The 22,956-nt window shown below is 48.4% G+C and overlaps 1 protein-coding gene across 1 annotated transcript in view; it reads left to right on the top strand.

Moving 5' to 3' along the window:
- Positions 1 to 10,540: 10,540 nt before the first annotated feature.
- The window catches only part of LOC142579799 (uncharacterized), a 210,873-nt gene continuing 198,457 nt past the window's right edge, over positions 10,541 to 22,956 (top strand). Inside the window, exon 1 of the mRNA XM_075690373.1 lies at positions 10,541 to 10,666. The gene's annotated coding sequence lies outside the window, so the exon portion shown is untranslated. The remainder of the gene's footprint in view (positions 10,667 to 22,956) is intronic.

Genomic DNA, 22,956 nt, shown 5'->3' with positions numbered 1-22,956 from the left:
TCCGTTTTGTTGCTGCGGCCTAATGTTACAGTAACTTTTGTCGCCTGTGTTGGCCTGAAACAAAGTGCACGCTCCTCATTCCACGTTGCATCCGCTTCGTGTTCGACGTGTCTAATGAAAGAGCTTGGAGGGGATATCTTAGCGCAATGTCATAGAGAAAGACATTCAGCAAGAGCCGACACCCCCATAGAGCCTAGTGGCCGAATTGACTGTAGCGCACCAAGCGGATGGGATTGATTTCTTCCGATTTGGGTTTTGGACGTGCGCGCTTTGAATGGTAGATCGCACACGCTACGCAGGCTGCGCTGCTCGGCGCCCCCACCTCCTTTTTTTTTTTGCTTTTGTTGCCCATTCGCGCGCGTTCTTAGTGCAGAATGGTTTATTTAATTGAAATGATTGCGAACTATATTTACAAGCGCCTATCGAATCTGTGCAAGTGCAAATTCATAATGATGACGCAAGACGCCTTGGTTAATATTTATTTCGCTCTATGTAAATGCTCGTTCCGGGCTTCTTCTGCGTTAATCCAGCGTTGTGGAACCACAACGCTGGATGTTTACAGGAGGTATTCAGAGACCTAGAGTGGGAAGAATTGGGGATAAAAGTTGATGGAGAATACCTTAGCAACTTGCGATTCGCTGATGATATTCCCTTGCTTAGTAACTCAGGAGACCAATTGCGATGCATGCTCACTGACCTGGAGAGGCAAAGCAGAAGGGTGGGTCTGAAAATTAATCTGCAGAAAACTAAAGTAATGTTTAACAGTCTCGGAAGAGAACAGCAGTTTACGATAGGTAGCAAGGCACTGGAAGTGGTAAAGGAATACATCTACTTAGGGCAGGTAGTGACCACGGATCCGGATCATGAGACTGAAATAACCAGAAGAATAAGAATGGCCTGGGGTGCGTTTGGCAGGCATTCTCAAATCATGAACAGCAGGTTGCCACTATCCCTCAAGAGAAAAGTGTATAACAGCTGTGTCTTACCAGTACTCACGTGCGGGGCAGAATCCTGGAGGCTTGCGAAAAGGGTTCCACTTAAATTGCGGATGACGCAACGAGCTATGGAAAGAAGAATGATGGGTGTAACGTTAAGGGATAAGAAAAGAGCAGATTGGGTGAGACAACAAACGCAGGTAAATGACATCTTAGTTGAAATCAAGAAAAAGAAATGGGCATGGGCCGGACATGTAATGAGGAGGGAAGATAACCGATGGTCCTTAAGGGTTACGGACTGGATTCCAAGGGAAGGGAAGCGTAGCAGGGGGCGGCAGAAAGTTAGGTGGGCGGATGACATTAAGACGTTTGCAGGGACAACATGGCCACAATTAGTACAGGACCGGGGTAGTTGGAGAAGTATGGGAGAGGCCTTTGCCCTGCAGTGGGCGTAACTAGGCTGATGATGATGATGTGGAACCAGGTAAGCAGGAGCACTCGTTAGAAGCTCCACCTTACGGTATCAGCTGAACAAAGTAAAATACACGCATGTGACATTTTGGTATTTATGCCTTATTGGAAAACAGCATGTAGAGGGGAAAAGTGTGAAAGTGGTGAAAGGGCGACATTACAAACAAAAGCATTTCGCCTTTACGCATATGCCGTCAAAATACCAAACTCGTTCCAAGCCGTGCTCTAAATTTTGACAGTCTGATTTCCAAGCATTCCCCCTTTCCAGAGCATTGTTTCCTGCACTTAAAGAGCACAAGTGCACGGAGACTGCGCGTTTCCAAAACAATTTCACCTCAGCCGACGCGATAGTAAGCTATATACACCAGTTGGCCACAACACAGGCAATCAGCCAGACCATGCTAGACGCTGGCAAAATGACTTCTACTCGCACTTGAGAGAAATGTGCGCGGGCCAAGCCTGTTTTCAGTCGTTCAGAAGACAGAATTTCCAAGTTCTGATATTTTCAGTTCCTCTGAGTTATCTATCGCGCGTTCCGCCGGCGCAAGCAAAACACTCACGTGTTATTACTCTTTAAAATCACTCGTCGCGTCTTCGGCAAGCGTGAGTACCGAAAGAAGGCATGCGTATGTTGTGGGGCCATAGAAAGCATCAAAAACTTGCCTGACTAAACTCCGTATTCACAAACCACGTCGACTCGACCCTCCACTTGAAAGGCGCCTTGATAGAAGGAAAGCTCGAGCGTTTTACTCGAGAAGGTCAAGGTGGCCTCGCTGCTACCTTGAATCGCTCCTCGAGTGCATTTAGAGCGTAAACATGCCGGCCTTGTTATCTCTCACTCGCCTCGTCAGCTTTTTCGGATGGACGCCAGTTGCCTCCGTAGCTTTTCGTTAGTTAAGGTTGCTCCGCATTTTAAAAGGCTTCGTTTTTGGGACCGGGGCAATCCCATGGAGTGCTTCGGCAACGGAATTATTCCACTGCGGCGCCGAGACAGATCGGTCGTCCTGTCAAGAAGACTGCAAGCTAGTGCAGTGAGTGTCTTATTATTCCTGGCATGAGCCAGTTGTTGACCTGCTACAGGTATTCTTCGTGCAAGTGCTCCAAAACGACTAATGGCGCCAGATCATTTACGTGTTTCCCGTGGCTGATCGTACAAGGCCGCATCAGTTCAAGCACGGCGCGAAATATAACGGCGGCGGACTTCAAACCCATAAAACAAAAACAACGACGAAGATTTCCGCGATTCCTGCGATTAGTGCGTGTATTGCTTGCATGCGTGTATTGCTTGCGCAAGCGCCGGTAGTCACCCGCGTTCGCGCGGTGTGCACTAGGGTAGATCGTCACTGACTACTCTAAGGACGGCGAAGCATACTGCAGCAAGGCGATCATCTCTTTGAACGAGCAGGTGCGTTCACTTTAATTTTCTTGAATTTTCTTTATTTCCATGCGGCTGGTTGCCTGGGGAAAACAACATAATATACTGCAATTTTGTGTGGACCATGTGTACTTGGTGGAATTTAAAGTCGTAACTAGTAATTACGTAAACTTTGCTTCAAGTTATTCAGTTTAATTAGCTTATCATGCCTACGAACATCCCAGCCCAACGAGCAAGTGGCCAGTTATGAAGCGGCATTCAGATTTATACCTGCATGTATACACAGGTGAGTGGAATGTCTTGAGTGAAATGAGTGAAAAACACAATAACAATACAACAGAGTATACATTTGCACATCACAGTATTCTTTATTGTGGTAAAAAAAGCTGTAGCAGTGCAGTGAAAGCTCGAAGTACTGACGTTGGTGGCAGATATATCGCATATCTTTGTTGCGAGCATTCGCGTTTTCCAGAGGGTTCATTATGTAACTGCTCGATAGCAGTGTATCGGTCTCGCTGTGCAAGCGCCAAACCAGCTGAAAAATGTTCATTTGCAAATATAATTAAAAATAGTATGAGCTTACTATAGTAAAAAAATCGCACTCTAGAACATAAAAGTGAAACGAATCTCATTGGTACGAAAGTAAACAAAAGAAAACGTATACAGTACCTAAGCTTCTTTTCATGCGCCTTAACGTAATTGCATATTTACCAAGAACGGCTTGTCTTATGCGGAAACAAGGCTGCCAACACAAGCACGCAGAACAACCACCGTTCCAAGTCTGATGGGTGTGATGCGCTTGTATTAGTGTGCAAGTGAAGAGCTACAGCTAATGTGTCCTGCTGCACTACAACTGTTGTCACAGCATTGTGGCTGTCTATCCTACCGCATCTGACACCGTATCAGCTCAAACATCAACACTAAAAGAAGTTTGACGGCATGTATTTGCCTACATAGACGCGTTGTAGCTGAAGTGATTGTATATTTATGCAGGTTTTCTTTCCTTCAGCAAAATTTATTAAAATGGTATGTACCGCTTAATAATTTCTGGTCAGTCCAAGTGCCTATATTTTTTTCCAAAACAACTTAACATTATACTCGTCTTATTGTACCTCTATAGTATGAAAATACATCGTGAACTCTGATCTTGCAAACAGAAGCAGTAGTATTGCTTACAAATATATTCTAGAATAAAACTCCACCTGTATTCTAGACAGTAGCCTGTCGGGTGTAGGTAGCCGACGGCGTGTAACGGTAAACCCTTGCAGAATATATGCTGTTTCTGCTCTCGTTCTAGCATCAGCTTAAGATGAAATATGAGCGTCGCCACAACGAATTTCCTCCATTGGATAGGGATGACAGCTGGCTTTACCAATTGACCGTGGGACGAAACGTAGGGTAGCAGCATGTCTTGTAGGATCCCAAATTAGACCAAATGATGATGCAGACTGTCACAATGACGATCCTGAAAAATACAGTGTAGAGTGCATCACTACCATTATTTCATACAAGCTGCCATTCACCATAAAATAATGGAATATTTATTATTGTACACTAGCTCGTGCTATAGTAGCTTCAGCATACTAAAGAGCTGGCTACAAATGTTACGAAACTGCTGCATCCCTAATTGTGGGCAGTAAAAAGCTCACATCGCAACGCATCATCGGCAACTGATGACTTCGCACATCATAATCATGAATATATTGTCTCCAAAACAAGTTTATATGACAGTTGAACAGGAATAAAATATGCATTTCATTTCATTGTGGCATAATGGTTTCATGTTGGTGGTTTAAAATACCACAGGGTAGATTTCGCCACTTTGTCAGCGTAATTTTACTACAAAGTTGATGAAAATAAGCACACACTAATTACCGGGTAGCTTAGTAAGTACTTCGTGAGCACCTAGGTTCTTTAGAGGAAACGGACTGGTGAAATTCCAACAGGGCAGGCACCATACCTATCAATGCTTTCAGGTCTGCCACAAGCCTTGCTGTGCAGCACAGACATTGAATTATTCATCAACTGGTCCTCCCAAAGCCCGCAACCTGTACCAGAATGCCAAAACTTTTATGCTGGGAGTGCGTGCGCTAAGTGAAATCCGTGTACCTAAGCAACGAAAATCAAAATACATAGCACAACCAAAAAAAAAATGTGCCACAGCGTGAACTTAAAGCACATCATGGAACATGCATCAGATGCTACCACATAGCACATCGAAAAAGGTCAAGAGAAAAATATCACTACTGCTGGTGATGAACTACAGAAAACTGAATTTTCAGAAGATTAAAACATTGTGTAGCGTGTACGTACTGAGGAAGCACTGGAAATGCAAGCACCAGTGGTGGCTCTTTGACTATGTGTGCTACAATTTGAGCAAACCGACTAACCACCATGATTTCTAAAGCAAAGTACAGGACTCAAAAACGTTTTTCTTCAACCTACCTGTGCTACACACACAACCATATGCATTCTCACAAATGTATATTATAGCGGCTTCTCTTCAATACTGAAAGATTTCATACGCGATACTGCAGTGTCAAACAGATAGAATGGGGCAGACAAACAACAACATAGAAAGTGTTTGTCCTTGTCCCCATAACTGATGAACATGTGGTAATCTGAATGAGCATACATGCAGTTGAGCGTTTTTATACCTAAAGCGCTTGGGACCACCAAAATCATCCGTTTTACAGCTCACTTCTTTGTAAAGTTCGTGCACAGCACGCCTTTCGTTATACAGGCCACTTTGCTGTAGAGGTGTTTGACCGATTGTGCGGGAATGGATGCTGATGTAATTATTCTTTTCTAGCTTCGTCGTGGTATCCGCCAGGTTGTGGACCGGCTGGCTGCTGCTACTGAGCGGGTTGTGGCTGCTGTCGAGCGGCAGGCTGACCAAGTTGCGGAGGCACTCCGGCCAGTGGGCCAGCTTTCGCTGCTTCTGGGCCAGCATATGCAAGAAGCAGTGGCTGCAAGAAGGCAGTAACAAATTTGAAGTGCAGTGTATTTTGTTTCATCTTTGTTACTTAATTCACTTAAACAAGTAGGTTTATTACGTTTTATGTACTCACTCATTTACATTCATTATAATAACTTTCATATCATTTTGTACATTTAAATATTTTTTTACTTATCTCTAAAGTTTGGGATGTTACTCGAAGATAGTAGAAATAGAAGAACAGTTACCTTATTTCCGTTATGTCCACAAGAAATTGCATACTATTTCTGTAACTTTATCGTTAGTATGTTTTAGTATTTTTTAACAAGTACCATTAATACGTTTATGGTGTTTCAGTCATATGAGTTAGATGGCAGTCATGCTAGTGTTCGCTCATCCTCTACTTTGTGTTGTTGCATTGAGATCCAATTATGTTTTGCAAGGTTCCAATTCCAGCGTCTAGCGTCTGCGTGAAATCACTAGATGGCTGCTTTAGAATTGTGTTACACATTACGTATAGTGAAGCTCACTCTTGAACATAAATCTTTACTTGGTGCCTGACGGGGATTGTCCAGCTAACAGCTGATGCCTTGTACGCGGAGAAAAACAGTATTAGTCATATTGTTTTCAACTAGATGATGTTATCCCTGCCATTTATATCGAAGTACAGAGTGCTAGTCAGGCTTGCATGATGCTTTTTATTTGTATGCTTATCACTTTGATAATGATAGGGTAATAAGTGTTGCATGAAGCACTTCTGGCTAGCCACATAGGCTCGTGCTGTGATATTTTTTTGCTACTACTTCCATGTAATTTTATATTTGCTAAGCTGCAGCTATAAAGTGCATTACTGCGCTTGATACTGAAGAGTACTTCAAGGTGCTCTGATATGTGACGTAGACGCGTCCTGCAGGCTGCCAGCTACAGCAGCACGTTAGTCCAGCTCATTGTGACATATTTCATCACTGTTGCTACTTCAGAAATGTTGCATGTGGGGTGTATCTGAATGCAGAACATGTAGTGGCCGACATTTATATGTATATTTCTGTATACAGCATGTATACAGAAATGTATACATAATGTTAATTATGTATTATGTATACAATTATTATGTATACATGTATACAGAAATGTATACATGTATACATAATTGAAGCCATGAAGTACATCAAAGTAATAACATTTTCTTGAGCTACGCTGTATCCTGGCTTTACTGCATGCTCGCTGAATATACTGCATAAAAAATGTGCCCATTGCAGTGTGAAAGGAAATGTTCTTCTGAATTTTCAATATAGCTACCCAGCTGGCTACAGGCATGGACAAAAATGTCGAAATGGCTCGACATGTCTTGGTGCAAAACATACCTCTGTGTGTATTGTATTCATCATTCCCTGTTATAACAGGGTTTTGTTTTATATTTTGTGTTTCTAGTTGTTTTAAGAATAAAATTACAAAAGAAAAAAGCACTCGGAAAAGACATGCAGCAGCTCAGGTGCTTGGCTGTTCTTTGTATTCTCCTTAAATTTTCGTTCCCATCATGATTCAAGTTGCCCAGCAACACTTGTTTAACGTCTCTCTTCCACTGTTCCTAAGCTTTTTGTTAGTGTGACACACTCTGAAAATCCGCAATGGAGATTTCAGTAATAATCAAAACAAATATTTTTGAAAATGCCTTGCATCCTTCTGATCGAGGGCAACAATTTCAATTTTTCAATAGCATTATGAGGTTTGCCGTTGCACGCCTATGTAGGAGAACTCACCTGACTTTATGGTTGAGCCGCGCGACGAGCCTGCTGTTGCTTCCTGAGCTGACGATGCAACGCACGCAGATGAGTTTTACGCCAGGTATGGGCCGCAGAGAACAGGTTGACAACCGGGCTCCTCACCTGCTTTGCCCAAATGTGCAGCTCTCTGGGCGTTTCTTGCCGGCAGGTGTGGTGCCCTTCGGACACGGGCAAGTCCTGTTGCAGCGGTGGCTGGTTGTCCTCGGCCTCCTCATCGCTGTCTTGCCGTTCCAGCTCCCCTGCCTTCAGAGCAATGTTGTGGGGAGCTGCACAGGCTGCCACAATTGTGGCTGCATCCTTGGGCTGATAAAGAAGGGTCGGGTACCTTTGAAGGCACCGGAACCTTGCCTTCAGGACGCCAATACCCTTCTGCACAACGTTCCTCATGGAGGTATGGGCCCGGTTGTAGCGCCCCTCCGGAGTGTCAATGCCTGGATGGCCTGGCACAGGTGTCAGCAGCCATGGCTCAAGAGGATAGCCCGAGTCTCCTGCATGTTGGAAACATAACTGTGTAATATACTTCACTGACTGCAACATGTCTGCTGCACTCACCAAGCACCCATTCTCCACGTCGCAGGTTACTTGTGAGGCGGCCCAACAGTGGTGAGTGCCTCCACACGTAGGAGTCGTGGCAGGATCCAAGGAAACGGGGATCGATGTCCACGATGAGCATGTGGGCATCACACGCCTGGAGGACAGAACAAACGAGCAGAAAAAGGTTCAGAATAATCAATTTGAGCTGGAATATTTTCGTATTTCACGTCATGCTGACAGATAAATAGTCTGAATGAAATGTTATTGCACCAATATGATTTCGTCATTCTTTCCCAGACACAGCTGCATTCTTTCTCAAACTAGTAAAAAGCAATCTGCGAAATATTTTTCTTTAATTATTGCAAGAAATGTGCAAGAACCTATTTTCACGAGAGATTTGTGAATTAACGCTCATCATAGCCACCTAAGTCGTTCAATGCGTACTCTTATAGTCGTACCGCAAGGACACTATCGATCGCGATCGATTTGATTCGGTTCGAAATTTTCCACCGCGATTACCTCCCTCCCGCAGGTTAAGCAAATGAGTCATTCTGGACCGAGAAATTCAATTCCGAACGGGCTCGATCACGATCGATATTGCTTTACGTGATACCATATTGTACACACTACGACGACATTAAATGAAACCGGTAACCTAATATAAAAGATGAAAGCGTGCAAAAAATGGGAGATCGTGAGTACTTACGATCATTCTATTCAATGCATGGAATCCTTTTCTTGGCATGAAGCCCACAGTCTCGCCCGGACTGAGTCCTTCAGGCTGTTTAATCGGTATGAGCGTCCCGTCTACACGGGCCACTACACCGGGAATGCGGCCGCGATCCGCAAAGGCTGCCTTGGCACTAGTCTTGCCTGCCGTAGTCAACGGGCAGCTCGCCCAATCCTGTTGCCGGCCCACCTCGGTTATTCCTTCCGCAACCGCGTGAATGCTCTCGCTCACGGAAGCCAGCCCCATGGATACGAATTCTTCGCTGCCGCTGGATTTTTGGAAGCTCCCCGTCGCGAAGAAACGGAGACCACAAAGCACCTTGTCTTGCGTCGTGATGACACCGGTCCGAAGGCCACCGATGACGTCTTCCATTTGCTCGCAGAGCCACCGCACAGTGCTCTTCGAGAGCCTGAAGTGTTCGCGAAACGCTTCCTCTGTCAGCTCGTCAAATCCGTCGCGAAAGATGCGTCGCCGAGGCTGCCCGAGAGACTAAAAGCGCGACAATAAGAGCGGCCATCGTGACTCGTGAGCGCCAAACCGCCGAACGATAAACGCGATTCTCTGAGAACAACGTGAAACGGCGAGCATTCTCAACAAATGCGCTCAGATCACTCAACATTAAAAAAAGAACACCATTTATATTTATAACAGCGGAGGAACAACATTTAATTTCAATAGTTGTTTTCAATAATTACCATCGCTAACGTTCTGCGATGGCGGATCGCGTCTTAATCTCGAAAGAACTGGACCCCCGTCAGGGCCATGCCATGTTAGGCGAGCGACGACATTACGAGCAGACGACAGGCGCATCATCTGCTCCTAGCGCTGCTATGGCAACGGCCTTTCATTCTTCGAAACGAATGTCCTTGTCGACCGTAACACGCTAGCGGCTGATTCCACGCGGTTTTGAAATGATTCACGGGAGTGTGACGTATGCGCATTTTGTGGTCCCGCCCCGGCGCAATGGCGGCCGTGACGAAAAGCGCGGGCAGCAACGAATCACGAGAGGGCAAGCGAGGGAACGGAAAAGCGAGCTGTTTGCGCTATGCTTCCCGAGTGGCTCGGTCAGATGGGAACTTGTGCACTCGGGCACTTGGTCCTCCGTCATAATTGGACTTGCAGTTTGGTGCGCAACAACAGCCAGGCATCGCTGCGCTTCCGTGTACGACGAAGCACGCACAATCGAAGAAAAGCAGTCGCGTTTACGGTGCAGCATGCCCCACCAAACCACCAAAAAGACGCTCCACGCGTTGCCGCTCTAGCGTTGCAGTCACGGAAAAATTTGTTTTCAGAACGCGCGCCGCGTAGTAAAAACGCAGCGTTCCCCCATCCACCACTACCAACCGACTCTCGTGACGTATTGACAAGGAGAGGAGGTGATGAGGTGGCCTTACATTTTTTTCTATGTGGCGTTGGTCTGGGTCTGAGGACACACGCGCACGGAGTTCCCTCTTACGTAGGTTGGCTTTCTACTTCATACCTATAGAAAATTGGAATATTTCCCTCTCCCCCTTCCTCCCATCAAAGCATTATAACCTGTCCTCAAATTTCGATTCAGTTTGCCATATATTTCCAATTTCCACTTATTTATTTTCTTCAATTCTTTACCGGACGTTCCTTTATATTGCTTATTCTTTTCCTTTAAATTTGGATTTTCTCGCTTTGGTAATACTGACTGACAGCGACAATTAAAGGGAATCAGTGATAAAAGCGTTAAATTTTAAGCTTACTACCGATCTGCGATCAGTAGCAATTTTGGCTGCGATCATCATCATCATCATCAAAAAGAGAAGATCAGGAGCCTCGTGGGCATGTGCCCTCGAGCGCAGAAGATGAAAATTCAACGCTGAGAATGGCTGCCGCGTAGGGCCTTCGTCCCTGTCCCCTGGACACCTCAAGGTAAGTCCAATGCCACTAATTTGCCGCCATCTTGTTTGTAGTAAAGCTCCTAGATTTTCAGCTCTTGTTTAAGTAGCATCATCGCCTTTCACACGCAGCCGGCGTCGGCTTCGTGTTGTACCGAACTTCCTGAAGCGGCGCGCCCGCGTTGATCGCACCCGACTGTCAACGGCCGCTGATGCACCGCATGAGTCAAACATAAGTTTCAGTCATGGTGCCAGACAGTCAAATACGAACCCAAAAGCGGCTTAGTACTGCACTGGTGAGGCTGAACGCGAAATTTCTCGCCTCAATTGTGACCCTTACTTACTGGGCCTCTTCAATTTTCGGAGTTCTGGCAGCCCGCTGGCAGCCAGACGACAGCCAGCTATAGTTCCGGTCTTGATAGGGAATCACGTGGCCTGGAATTCCAAGACAACGCGAAGCTGCCTGCAGTTGGCAAAATCGAGTGCCGGGACAGCTACCCAAATGCAAACATGTTACTACCATGGCTACGCCCGGCGAGGCCAGCGTGCGCTCGGCGTAGTCACCCCATTTATGCGTTGCCAGATTGAAAATATACAGTTACATTTAGGGATACGATAACTTTCGCGAGATATCCCGCCAGTGGGCACAAGATGCGCACTGGGCCAACCTCCCCTTGCACAGTGCAACAGACGGCCTCCAACGCATCGGATGCCAGCACACGAAATCGCGCGTAAGCGATTGCATCCCCGAAAGCGATCGCTCAAATATCCCCGCTCGCAGCGATCACGTCGCCCACCAGCCATATTGATGAGTTGGCGCTGTGTCATCACTTGACTAGACATGCAAAAGAAGGATATCGGGTACGCCTTTATACGCATGGAATTTCGTGCCGATCTGCTTCGGCTTCGATTTGAGAACGTTTGTTTCGGTTGATGGTGCTTCTCATTTTGGCCCTATGGAGCTGGGGATGAGCTGCCGCATGAACACGCACGCCGCCTCTGTGACCAGCGAAATGTTTCACACAAAACCAATATTGGTCGTGATCATGAGAGCAATAAGGTGATGTACATGTGTTTAATGTACTACGTGTGCCTATTAATCTATCAGCGCATTCTTAACATCAACGGCTTGCACTTCGAAAACGTCGATTTCGAGCTGCAGCCCAAGCATACGGCGGAAAGAAGCAGCGAACACGGGCCATCTGCAACGTCTTCGCTAACTGCAGAAAAAAAATATCGCCGCATACATACGCGACATATGTGAAAAGGAATACCGTCAGAGAAATAGGAACAGAAACGGTACCGCAATGTGCGCATGAGCGTCTAGAACTTGCGCGGAACGCGATGTAGATAACACGCGCGAATGAGAGCGCGGAGCAGTTAACACCGCCGCGAAGAAGCCTTCGTGGGACACACGTGCACTTATAAACACACCAAATCTTCAAACAGGTCACCACCACTCGTGTCGCACCGCCTCGCAATGCGGAATGTTGCGTTAGAACTCAGGAAGTTGACGCTAGAATGCTAGAAGTAAGCAAATCAGTCTCAACCCACCTTACGGAGACGCCAGCCGCGTTGTATTGTGGCCTCGAGAAACGTCTGGCCGCGTTCCTACGGTCGCCCCGTCGCAGGGAATTCTTCGCTCAAGGAAAAGACAAAAAGGTCAACGCGCACAGAAACCAGGCTCGCTGCGTGCAAGTGACTGTCCCCGCAGTAGCTTGCATGACTGCGGGGAGAAACAGCATTAGGAAGAACACGGCAGCCAGAAATGTGATTCATCGACGGTGCTTCATAGCTTGTCATTTACGTAAAGCGTGGTCACGGTAAGCACAGAAACTTCATGGGGTCACATATGGGTGCAGTAAAGATGAAGGATTACGTAGGCTTCGTTGTAGTCTGGCACATCGAATCCCTATTAAAGAGCAGGGACTCTGAAGGAAAACATCAACTGCTTTTAATGTCATAGACTGCTGCCAAGTACCACTGAGGCATCAGTTTTACGGAGAAGAACGCATTCGTTAAAGAATACGAGAAGAAATCGGAACAGAATTGGTGCCGCGATTGCGAAAGCACTGATCTGGGTCCGAACTAAAGAGGAACGGCAGATTGGGTGAATCGATGGTTTTCCATATCATTTAAAAACAGCGCTACCGACACACACACAAAAAAAAAACGAGATGGGGACACATACGGCATGTGTTCCAATCTCTTTTTTGTGTCAGTAGCGCTCTTTTGTGAATAATATGGGTCCGAACATTGTTCTATAGTTCATTAATAATTGCTAAATTTAGTAAGGCGTCACAGAAACGCGGCCGACGTGCGACCCAAAACGATAGGCCTCGCGGCCGCAGGCATGAAGCGCCTGAGTGAGCTAAAAGACATCTTTTTTTGTCGCAAGTCAAAACACGCACAAAAGGAAGACACTGTTGTTTTCAGCACGTGCCAATTTCCGTGAGGTCAATCTCACCGCTTCGTGGCACTGTTGTGAAGTCGGAGGTCCGTGCGGCCAAGAAAGTTTCCATCGATGGTGCCGTGCGAGGTGCCGGGAGAATAGGCGCCGAGCGACGTTCAAGAGAATGAAGAAAAAGGAATATATGCAAAAAAGGTACTTGGTTGAAATTTACAAAACAGCTCAAACTATCGGAGCGCACTATGGTAGCGTCTTAGTATGTCCGATCGTCACACTTTTTCCGAGCGTCATCCTCCTCTTCACGGCCGCCTGAATACGCTTTTAATGCCCAGCGTCGTCATTGTTGATGGTTTCTACCAATCCGGCATCAGGAGACAGATTGCGTCAAGAGACCACTCCAGGCGTCGGGGAACCGATGGCATCTGGCATAGAGTTTCCTACAAAATTACTAGAGGGAACTCTGGCGCTGCAGTCGTTGTCCTACCATGGGAATGATGGGAAGTACATGGATTTGTCTGATCATCGTGCTTGTGGATTCAGACGTTCTTGTGGCTTTGTATATTACGCTATATAAATCTTATTGTCGTATATTTCAGCGCAATCTATATTCTTCGAAGTGTAGAAGACGCCGGGGAACGCGTACAATTGCTATTAATTGCAATGATTGAGCTTGTTTATGTGCCCAAATCGAAACGCACCAAGCGTCTCAAAGCACTGGCATGCCCGCGATAAATTCAGAAGTGCGTTTCATTCGCTTGTCGATACATGCATCCGTGGCTTAATGCTTTCAATATCAGGCTTCTGTACTAGAGTCCCTGTGTTCGAATCCCGCCGCCGGGCAATTTTAATGCTGTTTATTTAATTATTTATTACGCAATAAACTGCTGAAAATGACGAGTTTACTAAGTCACAAAGCCGTTTGAAGCCAAAAAGGACGAAGTTTAGGCAAATCCATGTACTTCCCATAATTCCCATGCTGGGACAACCGCTCCCATTGTAGCTCACGTAGACACTAGCGCCAGAGTTCCCTCTAGTAATTTTGTAGGAAACTCTATGGCATCTGGGAACCGGTTGCCCTTTTCGTACGAAGGGAGCATGGTTGAAACGCGCGCACATTACTGTGCACAAACAGCGCAAGGGGGGGGGAGGGGCACACACGCTGACTCTGATCCCCGGCGTGGTCGGGCCAATTTGTGCTGCTGAAAGTGTGAAGAACCGTAGCATGAGGCGTGCCAACTGTACTTCAATGGGGCGCCTTCCCCGCTCTGATGGACCGCCGGGAGCCTTTGTGTGCGCGCAGCTGTTGTGTAACAGCTGATGCGCAAGCGGAGAAGACAAGTGCAATCAGTACGCGAGAGAGCCCCACGTAGGAGCAGGCGGGCGTTGCTGCTGCGACGCGATGGTCTGGGAGTTGCACAGTGATGCTTTGCGTAATGGCCGTTTTGGCGGCGTTAAAACTCGTCCCCAAGTGGGTGAGGGGGAAGCGCTCACCGTGCGCCTCCTTGGCAGTCAGCCTCCTCGTTGTCTGGTAGTGGAATGTGTGCCATTCCATGGTGTGCCGGCACCCACTGGACCACCAAGTCGCAGCCTTGGTTAATGAGGTGTCGCAGCTTGCAGCTCACTCGAAGGACAAGGGGCACTCCGACGTAGACCCTGGCCAGCATGCAGAGCGTCGCACGAGAGTGACTGATGATGGCCGCCGACATGACGTCGCGATGCTCGAGAAGATCGGCAGCGAGGTCGATAGCGGCGAGCTAGGCCACCGTCGACGACGCAGCGAAGCCGAGTCCACACTGGCATGTTTCCAAGGTGTCCGGTGCAGTACAAGCCACAACACCAGTCCCGTCCGGCGTCACCCAGCCATCGGTGTAGACGAGCAGACGGTCTCCCAGTCGCTCGTGGAGTAGGGAGGCCGTCTCCTGTGTCATGGCACACACTGCGGTTCGGTGCTTTGACACGACGCCATGTAGGGCGGTGCTCATAGCGAGCAGGCTGGAGAGGTACGGGAGGGAGACCAGATGTGGCTACTACCAGACGAGCTTAGAGAACTCGGTAGCGCGCATCTTCGTACCCGAATTCGGCAGGGAATGGAGTCTGCTTGCTCGGTGGTGAGCGCCGCAGGCGCTCAATGTGGCGAAGCGCCTACTTTCACGCACGAAGGGATGGCGGCCAGTTGCTCACTTCCGCGAGGGTCGCTTCTACTTGGCATGAGCGAGGGAGGACATACATTTCTCGCACCCCATCACGGTGCTCCGTGTCAATAGCTTTCCAGTTTGCAGCTCGGGCGTTAGTGATGGGGAGGGCGTAAAGTGCCCTTCACGTGGCCACAGAGTTGTACACTCGCAGGGCAAGCTGCGGCGTACAGCCGTGTCCACGCGCGAAGATAGAGCGCATAGCACTTGCAGCTTTCTTCGATTGCCCGCAGATGTGAGAAACAGCGGCATAGATGTTGAGGCAGCAGTCAATCTTCAGGCCAAGGTAGCAGACGCACTTGTGCCGCGGGAGAAGGCAACACCGCATAGTCAGCGGTGGCACTTCCTGACACGCTGGCGTGGCTCGTGGGTGTACCAAAAGTGCCTCGGTTTTGTTAGCCGGCAGCTGGAGGCCGATGCTTCCCATGTATTCGTCCACGGCGCTGAAAGTAGGCTGGACAGACGCGCGCAATTGGTAGCCGACATTCGTAGGGCCGCACGCAAACAGGGCGAGGTCGTCAGCGTAGATGGCCACCCGTACTTCATGCGAAGCCGCCTTTGGAATGTAGTCGGGAAGCCGCGCGAGGATAACTATAAACGAAAAGGGGCTCAAAACACTGCCCTGCGGAGCAGCAACAAACATACTGCGCGGTTGGCTGAGCACACCACCGACCCGGTCACGAACCGTGCGATCACTCAAGAAGGCTCGGACGTAGTCGAGTAGCTGATCGATGATACCTAGATTGTGGAGCGCACTAACGATAGTAGCATGTGGTAGTCCATCGAAGGCGCCCTTTACATAAAGCAGGACGAGGTAGCAGGCCTGGAGACGGCTTTCTGGATCCTCGAGCGTAGCGACAACTTCGGCATGTGCGTCAGCCGTTGTACGCACTGCTCAGAAGCGAATGTGTATAGCGGCGTTGCGATCTATTCCAGACGGCGAAGTGCCACAGCGTCCAGTGTCTTACCGGCGACAGACGCGAGTAAAACCGGACGGTACGAGCTCACATTGCTTGGGGATTTGCCACTCTTGTGGAGAGGTACAACGGTGGCTTCTTTCCAATCAGGAGGGACGACGCCGCTGCGCCAGACGCCGTTGTATACCTCCAGCAGCGAAGGGAGCTGCCCGTCGTCGATGTTTCGGAGCGTCTGATAGGTTATTCCATCCGCGCCCGGCTTAGAGCGCCGCCTCCGAGCGCTGAGCAAGATGCGAAGCTCACTCAACTTGAAGTCCTCCGTGCACAGCGCTTTGCAATTCCGCTCCCTGCAATTCCGTGCAACTCCGTGCAATTCCGCTCGTCGGGAAGTAGCGCAGTGGCTCCAGGAGAGTGGTGGTGTTGGGTTCTGGAAGCTCGCAAACTGCGCCGTCAGGATGAAACAACGGCGGCTGCGGTGCAAAGGCAGCAGCGAACACATCCGTAAGCTGCTTTGCGCTGAAGCCCCGTGCCACCGCGATGAAAAGCGAGGGACAGCGAGGGAGCTTCGGTCGAAGAAGGGCTCCTAGAATGCGCCACGGGCGCGACTTGTTGCGCGTGTCGTCCAGCGACACACACAAACTGCTCCAGCTCTAGTTGTGCCGCTGCCTGGCATTACGGCGCCACGCCGCATCAAGGCGACATTATGGAGCCCAATGCTCTTTCCTGTCGCTCTTGATGGCTCGATGTTCGGCACGGCGCCGCACAGCTCGAAGGTTAAGAGCTTAATGTCGGACACCGGCGTTCCCGCAGGCACAGAACCGTATTTCGTCCTGTGACCTCCCCCCCCCCCAACCCGCACAGTCACAGCCACGCACTCGATGGCACTGGCCACAATGTCGGTGACATGTACGACGGCGTGCGCGAGACATGCACGAATGTGTACACCTTTTCACCGGGCGAGAAGGAAACCGCGCGCGGCGAGCCTTTCCTTCACTCTGGCTTGGGCGATCCGGCGCTGCGCTGCTGGATGTCGCCTGCTGCGGAACGATTTCAACATGTTTTATATCGTACCCTCTGAAATTTACGCAATGGCCGTTCATATAAGGTCGTCCGGGAAGCTTTTCGGTGCATCGGTAGCTACAGTACACGGAGATATTTCTTGGAGGCGTAAAAATACGACTGGCATTATCAGCCGCGGTGTGTGTATACGCTGCAAACTATTTTGCGTATATTGATTTTAATTCAACGAAGAGAAGCGGTGTCTCTGTATTACCAGCATGAAATTGTTAATCTGCTGACTATCTGATCGCTTGGCGTAGGGACTAAAACATGAGCGCATGCAAGCGTACGGCCAACGTAAGGCAACCACGAAGCATCTAAGTGGCAGGCACTATCAATATGTGTGATACACCGGCATCGTTCTCCCGCATTTCTAGTCAAGTAGGCTTGAAATTACTATATGTCTACGCTAGTCTCCAGCATGAGGCCGATGGCGCTGCTCAACACAGCGATGACTGCAGTTGGTGAACCAGCATGATACGCATATAAGCTATGTGCTTCGGCATTGCTTTTTTGCCCTGTGAAGCCACAATATAAGAGAGGGATCGCATAAAAAGAATGCGATGGCTATGTTTGAGGACAAAATTTACGTAATACGTGAGAGTGTGTCGTAGAGAATGGAACGAACACAACCGAAAAAAAATGATCCTCTTTCTCGAAAAAATATAGAGAAAACGGGCTAACGCCGCAATATGACCTCGCTTACTCCCGCCGCACAACATTTATGCCAAGCAAATCACCTGCCTGGTCATTTGCTTGACAGAAGTCCAAGGTGTTCCTGATTCTATTTGCCTTATTTTTATTTGCTAAGATTCCGATGACCTCGTGCGTACCGGAACCTTGGCAGAACGCTAACATAATCCTAATCAATAAGAAAGCGGACGCCAAGGACTTGAAAAATTATAGACCGATCAGCTTACTGTCCGTTGCCTACAAACTATTTACTAAGGTAATGGCAAATAGAATCAGGAACACCTTAGACTTCTGTCCAGCAAAGGACCAGGCAGGATTCCGTAAAGGCTACTCAACAATAGACCATACTCACCCTATCCATCAGGTGGTAGAGAAATGTGCGGAATATAACGAACCCTTATATATAGCTTTCATTGATTACGAGAAAGCGTTTGATTCTGTTGAAACCTCAGCAGTCATAGAGGCACTACGGAATCAGGGTGTAGACGAGCCGCATGTAAAGATACTGAAAGATATCTATAGCGGCGCCACAGCCACCGTAGCCCTCCATAAAGAAAGCAACAAAGTCCCAATAAAAAAAGGCGTCAGGCAGGGAGACATAATCTCTCCAATGCTATTCACAGCGTGCTTACAGTCGGTATTCAGAGACCTGGATTGGGAAGAATTGGGTATAAAAGTTAATGGAGAATACCTTAGTGACTTGCAATTCGCTGATGATATTGCCTTGCTTAGTAACTCACGGACCAATTGCAATGCATGCTCACTGACCTGGAGAGACAAAGCAGAACAGTGGGTATCAAATTAATCTGCAGAAAACTAAAGTTATTTTGAGCAATCTCGGAAGAGAACAGCAATTTACAATAGATAGCGAGGCACTGGAAGTGATAAGGGAATACATCTACTTAGGACAGGTAGTGAGCGCGGACACGGATCACGAAACTGAAATAATAAGAAGAATAAGAATGGGCTGGGGTGCGTTTGGCAGGCATTCTCAGATAATAAACAGCAGGTTGCCATTATCCCTCAAGAGAAAAGTGTATAATAGCTGTGTCTTACCAGTACTCACCTACGGGGCAGAAACCTGGAGGCTTGCCAAAAAGGCTCTGCTTAAATTGAGGACGACGCAACGAGCTATGGAAAGAAGAATGATTGGTGTAACGTTAAGGGATAAGAAAAGACCAGATTGGGTGAAGGAAACAACGCGAGTTAATGACATCTTCGTTGAAATCAAGAAAAAGAAATGGGGGTGGGGAGGCATGGGAATGACATGTAATGAGGAGGGAAGATAACCGATGGTCATTAACGGTTACGGACTGGATTCCAAGGGAAGGGAAGCGTAGCAGGGGGCGGCAGGAAGTTATGTGGGCGGATGAGATTAAGAAGTTTGCAGGGACGACATGGCTACAATTAGTACATGACCCGGGTTGTGGAGAAGTATGGGAGAGGCCTTTGCCCTGCAGTGGGCGTAACCAGACTGACGATGATGATGCACATGACTCCCGCCGCACAACATTTATAGATCTATAAAAGTTTACGCCTTGCACTTGGACCATGCGCTATATAGAACAAACTTACCTGTAATCCAGCACCTACCACTGCTTAGCATGCTCGTGAAGTTCGTAAACAGTCGCTTTGCTTGGCAAATATAGTTGCATGCTGTAAGGTATGCTATTAGTACTAACCGGAACTATTTTTTTGATGGGTGGAAACGTCATCCACCGAACCAGGTAACCGCGCAGTGTAATCTGCAGCTAACAGTTCGAATGCTTGTCAAGTATAACAGCACAACTCCTGTCGTAGCAGAAAGGTACCCACGCTGTTACTATGGTCCCGTATTTTTCATACCTCCTAAACCGCACATTAGAACTAAGGCATAATACTGAAATAAGGTCACATTAGTGAATGGAACATGGAGATGTGCACAATTGATCTCTGAGGCTGTTAGTAGGCTCGAACGTGCGCGCACACATCGCGCTGCGTGTTCCGATCACTTCAAAGCCAGCAGAAAGTCTGGCCATGCCGACTTAAACCACTTCAGTTCCTCTCACAGCACCGTTTACCACGTAGGAGAGGCCACGTCATGCTAAATAGACAACACAAGGGCGAAAACAAACACCATAACTACCACCGAGCGTATATGTGCCATGCAAGACGTGGCCATCGCCCAAGCCAGCATGCCGACTGCCAATAGACGGCGCCACTGAGTATCAATATGGTGGCGCCCATGAGAGAATGAGAAAACTTTATTGTCGCCCAGTGGATTTCCAAGCAGAAGGCCTCAGTCCAGGTCGCCTCTGTCAGCGTATTGCATTGCCGTTGAGATGTACGCTGCCAGGTATTCCTGTTCCTGATATGTGGGGGATGTAGTCAGCCACCAGGGGTTTGGAGGTAGGGATAAAGTGGTGGGATAAGGAAGCCTAGGAGGGGGCGGGTGGCATATCCACAAGATATGATCGGTGTTCGGCCGGTCACCACCGTGTATGCAGGTAGGGGGATCTTCGTGAGACCGTGGAGAAGGAAAAAGCGGGCTGGGGTTGGAAGAGTATCTTTGCTTTGCAGACGATGGTGCCTTGTTTACGTGTGATGTGGGGGTGTAGGGCTGAGAATAAGTGGCGCAAGCGCTTGTATGGCTCAATAATAGGTGAGGCTGTGGGGCTCGTCTGGGCAGATCCAGGGATGACGGGAGCCCGGAAAAGAGTTTCTCGGACGAGCAGCTTAGCCCTTTCATCCCCCGGCATACCCTAGTGACCTGGGATCCAGACTGTTTAAACATGCGAGTGTAGGTTGCGTTGTATTTGTTGAGCGATGTCGTGTGAGAGCGAGTTATGTATCAGGCGCCGGCAAGCTGCCATGAATGTGATGGGTACCGAGGTAGTGGAAGCTGAAGGAGCATGGGTGATGGCTGCGGCTATGACGTGCAATTCCGCCGACCATGGGTCCATGGAAGGTAGAACGGCTGTGTGGATGGCATGCGAATGTTGATCTGTGGCAGCTATGGGCGTATGTGTCCCAGACGTGCCGGAATCTATACAAAGGTAAGATCGGTGTGGATTACGGGCAGTGTAGCGGATATAGTCTGCAGTGCGCTGGGTGCGTCGAGCTGAATTTAGTAGTGGAGGCGTGTGCGGAGGCTGTGGTGATATGTGAAGTTGTGAGCGAGTACCATTGGGAAGAGTAGCTTCACATAGAAGGGGGCCGGGTGGAACATGGTGGCCTAGTTGCGTCAGAATGTACCGTCTTTGTCCTGTGAGGAGAAGGCGCATTGCCTTTCTGCGTCTGTGGATAGCCCCAATTTCATCGTTTGTTCTGACAGCCCATTCCGAGCAGGCGCTGGTTCCTGTAATTTAGGGGAAGCCGCATAGCCAACTTGTTGGTGCCTTTATGTATCAAGGTGTCCAACTTGGTTTTCTACAGCTGTGTGAGTCAAATGTACGGGAGATGGTAGCGGAGGTGCCATATTAATACAGGGTCGAAGAGTCAGAACATAACCATTTATTTCAGCCCGCGAGAGGAAGTGGAAATACGACGAAGCATGCCGAGAACTTGCTCGCCCTGTTTTAGGCTGTGATTGACAATGGTAGAGCCACCACCATCTTGCTGGATGTGGAATCCCAAGCGGCGAATATTTTTAGTCTGTGGTATAGGGAGGCTGTTAATGTTCGAGTTTTATGCGTGGCGGTTGCCATCGCTGGTTATGGTGTAGTAGTAGTTCTGATTTAGGGGAGGAACCTCTCAAGCCGGTCTGGGTATCAGCGTGATGTATGCTGTGTAGGGCATATTACAGGGTCTCTTGTATGTGTCCTGCCGACCCGCGATTCATCCAAAGGGTGAAATCATGGGCTTATATAGTGTAGTGCAAATCTGGGATGGTATATAGTGTAGTGCAAATCCAGCTCTCGATGTATGTGGCACATGGCGAGATTGAAAAGAGTGGGCGACGGTACGGCGCCCGGTCGAATGCCACGTTGGGGAAGGTAGTAGTTTGGGAATACGACGCCTCCTGAGCTGAGACAGTATGTATGGTTGCGAAGAATGCAAATGACCTAGTTATATAGCCTGGTTCCACAGTTAGTTGCTTGGAGCTCCTCTAACATGCTTTCAAGATGGACGTTATCAAAAGCCTTTTCGCGGCCGACTGCAAGAATTGCCTTCAGTTGAGCGGTGCTGGGGGTGGCGAATATTGCTTCCTGTAGTTGGAGAAGCGTATCCTGGATTGAAATACGTTGTCGGTACTGAATGAGGGAGTGGGGAGGGGTGTTGTGTAGTTTCCAGGTTTGTGTGAAATCGGCGTAGGAATTCTCGCTCCATACGCTTACCCGCAGAGGAAGTGAGGGAAATGGGTCGAAGATTGTCAATTATATGCTGTTTGCCCGGCTGGAGAAGAGTATGATTGTGACCGCCTTGCATTGTCTAGGTAGTGTACCGGAATGTCAAGCACTATTCATCGGTTCAAGTAGGTTATCGTAATCTTGGTCGGCTAGGTTGGGAAGTTGGTGTACAGTGAGTATGTTAGGGCTTGACGCCGTGTTTACAAGGGTTTCTGCCACAGCATGCTTGAATTCGGCTAGCGTGATGTTCGCAGCCAGGGAGGTGTCGTTAGGTTCGTGCTCAGTATAGTCCTTGCATGCGGGTTTCGTAGGAGTGGCGATATATTGCGCCCGCAAGGCACAGTAAAGGTGGTCGGGAGATGCGTATTCGACCAGAATTTTGTTTAGGGTCATGCGAGTGGCGGTTTTAGTTTGAGAAGGATTAAGTAGTCCACGAGTCATACGCCACGCCAACGCAAGGTGCAGGGTGTCGCTGAGTTTACCGCAAATGCTTTACCACTGCTCCCGTGCAAAGTCGTAATTTTATAATTGAGGAGGGAGATGCGTTTATGCAGGGGGCGGTTGCATTTGCTCAGTCTCCACCTTCAATTAGGTCTTGCCGTTCAGTGCGGGAGTTGGCCGACGTTGCGGAGGATTTTCAGAACTGAAGGTTTATTTACATTATTTACAGTATTAACACTCATTTGGATGAGACGGGTTGTTCTCGAACGACATTCCAGAGCCGC

The sequence above is a fragment of the Dermacentor variabilis genome, chromosome 4 (assembly GCF_050947875.1).
Source record: "Dermacentor variabilis isolate Ectoservices chromosome 4, ASM5094787v1, whole genome shotgun sequence".
Classification (NCBI taxonomy): Eukaryota; Metazoa; Arthropoda; class Arachnida; order Ixodida; family Ixodidae; genus Dermacentor; species Dermacentor variabilis.
Note: the sequence above shows the minus strand (reverse complement) of the source record. Positions and strands in the feature narration are given on the sequence as shown.